Below are 8,001 nucleotides of genomic sequence, written 5' to 3' on the forward strand. Positions count from 1 at the left end.
TTATCCAGAAACAATTTTTTTTCTTAGTCTATAAACATGTAGATAAGATTTAGGTTTTAGGATGTGCCTCATTTTGTATGTAATTTTTCACAATCAATCTTACCCTGTATGTTTGATGCAAATGTCACCTATATTCTCCCCTCCCTTTATGATCCCCTTCTGACGCTGGCATCAAAAAAAAGTGCATTGCGATGGTAAGTAGCAAAGCATCCCAGGACAAAATAGTGCGCCAAATAAAGCAAGATACGAGCTAAGTGTTCTAAACATTGTCTTGGACATTGAGAATCCATATCTTTAATTTTGATAAGTTAACTCTGAGAAAAAGCAGAGTTCTTGGATTTACCCCAAATGCTGAATAATCAATAGTAATACGGAGAAGTAAACTATTTTTCAAACAGTGGGGTAATAGTTAGGGACATTTGGAGACATGAGAAAATGTCACTGCTTTCGTACATGAAGCCGCTGTAAGGAAATTATTTCTGTTCTGAAATGGCTGAAAACTGAATGCCTACCACTTCAGCTAAAACAAGTAAGCACAGGCCTTACACAAGAACCTTATTTATGCCAAAAAACACTTAAAGGGGTTATCCAGGAAAATACTTTTTTTTCATGGCTCCAGAAAGTTAAACAGATTTGTAAATTACTTCTATTAAAACATCTCAATCCTTTCCGTACTTATGAGCTTCTGAAGTTGAGTTGTTCTTTTCTGTCCAAGATGACACCTGTCTCGGGAACCGCCTAGTTTAGAAGCAAATCCCCATAGCAAACCTCTTCTACTCTGTGCTGTTCCCGAGACAAGCAGAGATGTCAGCAGAGAGCACTGTTGCCAGACAAAAAAGAACAACTCAACTTCAGCAGCTGATAATTATTGAAAGGATTAAGATTTTTTAATAGAAGTAATTTACAAATCTGTTGTTCTGGAGCCAGTTGATATATATATATATATATATATATAAAAAAAAGTTTTTTCCTGGTATACCCCTTTAAGGAGATCTGCTGTGTATAACATTTATCCCCTATCTGCAGGATAGTGAGGTCGACGACATACCCCCCCCCCCCCCCCAACATCCAGCTCTATTGGGGAGGTGGGGATGCACGAACGCTGCATCTCCACCTCTCCCATAGACATACATGGAGGGGGCAAGTCAGTTGTGGCGTCATGCTGCGGCCGACACGCCTCCTGCACTGGAGAGTCGCTGCAGATTCGGGGCCCCATACAGGAGATCGCAGGGGGTCCGATTGATGGGATAGGGGATAAGTGTTATACATTGAAGATCTTCTTTACTAGAGTGCTTCTTTAGGTTTTTAGTGCTATCATTGATTATAGCAAGTAGCATCTGACTGCTGCCGCCATAAGGAAATCTTTTTTGTTTTGAAAAATAATCAACATGGCTGAAAACTGCACGCCTGCCACATCAGCCAAAATAAGTAAGCACAGGCCTTACACAAGAACCTCTACATTCTTTAAAGAGTGCCTGTCACCAAGTAAATCTGTAGTGTTCCTTGTTTAATTAGCAGACACTTTCCCAGTCACTTGCTTTTAAAATTATCAACATATATAAGTTTAAAATGTAATAGAAAAATTGGCCGTTAGGTGGCGCTGTTCTAGTCCCTGCTGCAATTAATACAGTGAGTTTGGTCTCTTTCCGGCCTGGCAGGAGACCAAACTAAGGAAGCGCTTCTGGCTGCACTTAGCTTGATTGACAGCTGCACACAAAGTGAAAGCTCCACAGATTCTCACAGAAAGCTGCACAGAGCCTTGCTGAAAGCTGCACAGACTGAAAGCTGCATAGACTGAAAGCTATACAAATCCTCACTGAAAGCTGCACAGAGCCTTAGGTCTTCCATTCATCACAGCACTACAAATATGTGAGGGCAGAAGTGGTCAGAAATGCCCACTTTCTCCTGCTGGGAGATTGCACTCCCATGTGAGCAAGAATATAGGTATGATACACAGCTTTTTAAAGCTCTGAAAAGGGGAGGGGTGTTAGAAGTAGTTAGGGAACATAGCCTGAGTTAGTTTAGAAAAGTTTATTTGGTGACAGGTACTCTTTAAAGGGGTAGTCCAGTGGTGAAAAACTTATCCCCTATCCTAAGGATAGGGGATAAGTTTGAGATCGCGGGGGGTCCAACCGCTGGGGCCCCCCGCGATCTCTCTGTACGGGGCCCCGGCTCTCCGCCGAGATAGCGGGTGTCGACCCCCGCACGAGGCGGCGGCCGACACGCCCCCTCAATACATCTCAATGGCAGAGCCGGAGATTGCCGAAGGCAGCGCTTCGGCTCTGCCATAGAGTTGTATTGAGGGGGCGTGTCGGCCGCCGCTTCGTGCGGAGGTCGACACGCCCCCTTCCCGCGGGCTGTCGGGGCTCCGTACAGGAGATTGCGGGGGGCCCCAGGGGTCGCAACTTATCCCCTATCCTTAAGATAGGGGATAAGTTGTAAACCACTGAGTCACCACTGGACTACTCCTTTAATAATAGCCTAGTGCTTCTTTAGGTTTTTAGTGCCATCATTGGTTAGAGCGAGTAACATCTGTCTGCTGCTGCCATAAGGAAATCATTTCAGTTTTGAAAAAGATGGCTGAAAACTGCACGCCTGCCACATCTGCTAAAACAAGTAAGCACAAGCCATACATAAGAACCTCTGCATTATTCTCCAATAACATCCTATGCTACACTATATATGCAAAATAAACAATTGCCAGAGTGCTTCTTTTTGCGTTATCCTTGGTTAAAGCGAGTAACATCTGTCTGCTGCGGCCACGGGAGACACTACTTTGTATTACCAATACTTGGGCACTAGAGGCTGATCCGTCTTTATGAGTAGAATATAGAAACCAAAAGTGTATCACAGTGTATTACGGGATAAAAGGATCGCTGGGTCTAGCTCCCTAAAACAATGTAGAAAACCTTTGGGGGAGATTTATCAAATATGTCCATAGGAAAAGTTGCCCGTTGCCCGTAGCAACCAATCAGATTTCATCTATCGCACTTAAAAAGATTAGAGAGGCCTGTAAATCATCATAGGTTATAACCTCAACTAAGAGAAACATAATGAGAAAAAAAAATCCATAAAATCACATTGTCTTATTTTTAAAGAATTTATTTGCAAATTATGGTGGAAAATAAGTATTTGGTCACCTACAAACAAGCAAGATTTCTGTCTCTCACAGACCTGTAACTTCTTCTTTAAGAGTCTCCTCTGTCCTCCACTCGTTACCTGTATTAATGGCTCCTGTTTGAACTTGTTATCAGTATAAAAGACACCTGTCCACAACCTCAAACAGTCACACTCCAAACTCCACTATGGCCAAGACCAAAGAGCTGTCGAAGGACACCAGAAACAAAACTGTAGACCTGCACCAGGCTGGGAAGATTGAATCTGCAATAGGCAAACAGCTTGGTGTGAAGAAATCAACTGTGGGAGCAATTATGAGAAAATAGAAGACACACAAGACCAATGATAATCTCCCCAGTGTCCCCCTGCTTAAGCCAGTACATGTCTGGGCCCGTCTGAAGTTTGCTAGAGAGCATTTGGATGATCCAGAAGAGTATTGTGGAAATGTCAAATACTTATTTTCCACCATAATTTGAAAATAAATTCCTAAAAAATCAGACAATGTGATTTTATGGATTTTCCCCCCCATTATGTCTCTCATAGTTGAGGTATACCTATGATGAAAATTACAGCCTCTTATCTTTTTAAGTGGGAGAACTTGCACAATTGGTGGCTGACTAAATACTTTTTTGCCCCACTTTAGGCTTTGTTCACACGACAGAATGTCCGCATGGTGAATCTGTGCGGGCATTTCATAGACGGATATGCATTCCATGCGGACTTTGTGCGGACACAGCAAATGGAATTTCCGTGCCAGAAACATCTGGCACGGAAATTCCGCCGTGTGCACAGCGAAGCAGAATGCCGTTGAATTCAGTGGGACTCTGCTGCAGCGGAATCTCCGCGCCGGATTCCAATGTGGAATCCGGAATGGAAATTCTGACATGTGAACATGGCCTAAGGGCCCATTCAGATGGCCGACCTGGGGAAACTCTGTTCTTCTAACGCCCCTGCAACGGAGTCTCCGGCCAGAATATTTCCAGGTCAAGATTTTATAGTATGAGTAGGTCCTTATATAATATTTTACAATAGTCATGGCAGGAGGAATTAAAGGGGTTATCCAGGGATTCAAAAAACTGCTGCTTTCTTCCCAAAAATAGTGCCACGCCTGTCTTCAGATTGTGTGTGGTATTACAACTCAATTAATTTCAATGGAACTGAGCTGCAATACCACTTACAACCTGAGCACTGTTGACAGGGCCGGCTAGAGCTCACTCCTGATGGGGGCGCCGCTCTGGCTGCAGCAATAAAGTTAGCCAACATCTGAAGCAACCGCCCATCCAGCAAAACCCCGCCATGCCGCCCCCCCCAGTAGTAAGGAAATTACATGAGGAGGGGGTTTGTTACAGTGTGTCTCCCCAGTAGTAAGGTGATTACATGAGGAGGAGGTTTGTTACAGTGTGTCACCCCAGTAGTAAGGAGATTACATGAGGAGGGGGTTTGTTACAGTGTGTCACCCCAGTAGTAAGGTGATTACATGAGGAGGAGGTTTGTTACAGTGTGTCACCCCAGTAGTAAGGAGTTTACATGAGTAAGGGGTGTGTTACAGTGTGTCACCCCAATAGTAAGGAGATTACATGAGGAGGAGGTTTGTTACAGTGTGTCACCTCAGTAGTAAGGAGATTTCATGAGAAGGGGGTTTGTTACAGTGTGTCACCTCAGTAGTAAGAATATTACATGAGGAGGAGGTTTGTTACAGTGTGTCAACCCAGTAGTAAGGTGATTACATGAGGAGGGGGTCTGTTATAGTGTGTCACCCCAGTAGTAAGGAGATTACATGAGGAGGAGGTTTGTTACAGTGTGTCACCCCAGTAGTAAGGAGATTACATCAGGAGGGGGTCTGTTATAGTGTGTCACCCCAGTAGTAAAGAGATTACATGAGGAGGGGGTTTGTTACAGTGTGTCAACCCATTAGTAAGGTGATTACATGAGGAGGAGGTTTGTTACAGTGTGTCACCCCAGTAGTAAGGAGATTACATGAGGAGGGGGTTTGTTACAGTGTGTCACCCCAGTAGTAAGGAGATTACATGAGGAGGGGGTTTGTTACAGTGTGTCACCCCAGTAGTAAGGAGATTATATGATGAGGAGGTTTGTTACAGTGTGTCACCCCAGTAGTAAGGTGATTACATGAGGAGGAGGTTTGTTACAGTGTGTCACCCCAGTAGTAAGGAGATTACATGAGGAGGGGGTCTGTTACAGTGTGTCACCCCAGTAATAAGGAGATTACATGAGGAGGGGGTTTGTTACAGTGTGTCACCCCAGTAGTAAGGTGATTATACGAGTAGGGGGTTGTTACAGGGTGCCACCCCAGAAGTGAGGTATTTACTTGAGAAGGGGGTTTATTACAATGTGTCACCCCAGTAGTAAGGTGGGACGTGTCAAAGGGCAGAGCCAATGCGCGAGGTCAAGGGGCAGCAAAATGAGGTGGTAAAAATCCTTGCACCAGGCCTGAAGTGGCGCTGTTTCTGGAAGAAAGCCGCTATGTTTTTCTAATCCTGGTTAACCCCTTCAATTTACTAACAGTAGACGGACAGGAGGTCAGAGCTGGCGGAGTTCTCCTGTAATGGTAAACGGTCAGGACAAGAGGCCGACAGACAGATGTGGTCAGGGAATAAGTGGGGACAGTACAACACAGGGACCTAGGAATTTTGATGCTCAGGCAAAGAATGTTGGTAGTAGGACCCATATGTAGCCTAGGGCCTTGGTGCGTGTTGGACCTTCGAGAAGCGGAGAGCTTCCCCTAGAGCCATAATGACAGTGTGAAGGCAGCACTTGGAAGCCGTCCAGTGCGGGGGTCCCCTCCTACCATGGGACTGGTAGAAATCAGGTGTCTGGTTATAAATACACCAGTGCTAATGGTAAATAATAAAGGTCCCATTGGGATTGTCATCCAGCTGAGAACATGGCTGAACACATTTTTCAAATAACATCAAATAGCTTGTGGTAGATCTTCTTTCCATATAATTGGAATATCTCGTAGGAGAGATTTTCCTCTGGCGGTCAGTGCTGACAGCTACCCATAGACGGCAGCTGGTAAATCCATTTTTTAAAAATTGTTGCTGTTCTTTGGCGTCATTCTAATTCTGCTGTTATTGCTGGGGCTATTTTTCTTTCCACACAAGACTTAAAAAATCTTCTCGATCCCTGTTCCTCGAAATACCTTTCTGTTCCATCTTGTATCATGAACTTAAAGGGGTATTCCTGGAAAAAAAACTTTTATTTATATATATATATATATATATATATATATATATATATATATATTAAATTTAAGTAGCCGTATTAGTCCAGTGATGCAGATGCAAATCATAAAATGTTGCAGTATCTTGTAATACCTTTTTTATTGGACTAACAGTATTTGACAAAATGCTGTTAGTCCAATAAAAAAGGTATTACAAGAGAGAAGGTATTTGCATCTCTCTCTATATATATCAACTGGCTCCAGAAAGTTAAACAGATTTGTAAATTACTTCTATTAAAAAATCTTAATCCTTCCAATAATTTTCAGCTGCTGAAGTTGAGTTGTTCTTTTCTGTCTGGTAACAGTGCTCTCTGCTGACATCTCTGCTTGTCTCGGGAACTGCACAGAGTACAAGAGGTTTGCTATGGGGATTTGCTTCTACTCCGGGCAGTTCCCGAGACACGTGTCATCAGAGAGCACTTAGAAAGAAAATAACAACTCAACTTCCGCAGCTCATAAGTCATGAAAGGATTAAGATTTTTTAAGCACCAGCCAACCAGGTGACCTGCAGCTTGACCTATGGGTTTCTGGCTCAGCCCCCCTTTATAAGAGGGGCAGCCATTACAATCTTTCTTAGATCCTGATATACAGTAAAGTCCAGACGTCTCAGATCCAGTGTCCAGCACATCTGGAGGCCTCAAGCCTAACCTACAGCCACATTCCAGTAAGTCAACTCATCTATGTCTGCTGTCACTATCTTCAGTCAAGTCAAGTCTATAGTCAAGTCTATTATAGTCAGTGTGGCTGTCCTAGAGTCTGTCAAAGTCACTACAAGTCCCAGCAAGCTGCAAGGTCCCCTCCATGTTACTGACCACCTCTCTGGGATCCTGGCCTATCTGTAAAGACTATTATCATCTGTCTACCTCAGTAAAGCTGCCGTTAACCCTAACCTGGTCTTGGACTATTATTGCCCCGCCTAACCTTGGGATAGCGGAGCTACCTTCAGGTGGTTACTTTAGGGGTTAATAACACCTGCCCCTGGGCTACAACATCTGCCCCATACACCTCACCTTCACACCCCATGGCTCAACACAGAACTATCCTGTGTCAAAATGGATTCCCCAACTTAGTATCCCTTCGATAAGCAAGACTAGAAAGTATCACTATACAGTGACCCCCCCGACCTACGATGGCCCCGACATACCATAATTTCAACATACAATGGCCTCTCAGAGGCAGCATCAACATACGATGCTTTTTTATGTCGGGGCCATCGCATAAACGGCTATCCGGCAGCGCAGACTGCTTTAGCTGCCACCGGATAACCGTTTACGGTGCCCCGTGTGGTCCGCTGACGATCACTTACCTGTCCTCGGGGCTCCGGCGCATCCTCTTCAGGATCCCCTCCATCGTCGGCGCTCTCCATCGTCGTCATCACGTCGCTGCGCACGCCGTCCCGTCATCCAATAGGAGCGGCGTGCGTAACGACGTGATGGCGGCGACGGAGAGCGCGGATGCCGGGGAAGCAGAGGCCTTGCTGGAGCGTCGGGGACACCTCGGGGACGCGGCGACAGCGATGGAAGGCGACATCCAGGGCAGCGGTGACGGTCCGGAGGGGACAGGTGAGTACAACTTCCTCTAACAGTGGTAGTCCAGTGGTGAAAAACTTATCCCCTACCCTAAGGATAGGGGATAAGTTTGAG

The sequence above is a fragment of the Hyla sarda genome, chromosome 6, assembly GCF_029499605.1.
Source record: "Hyla sarda isolate aHylSar1 chromosome 6, aHylSar1.hap1, whole genome shotgun sequence".
Lineage (NCBI taxonomy): Eukaryota > Metazoa > Chordata > Amphibia > Anura > Hylidae > Hyla > Hyla sarda.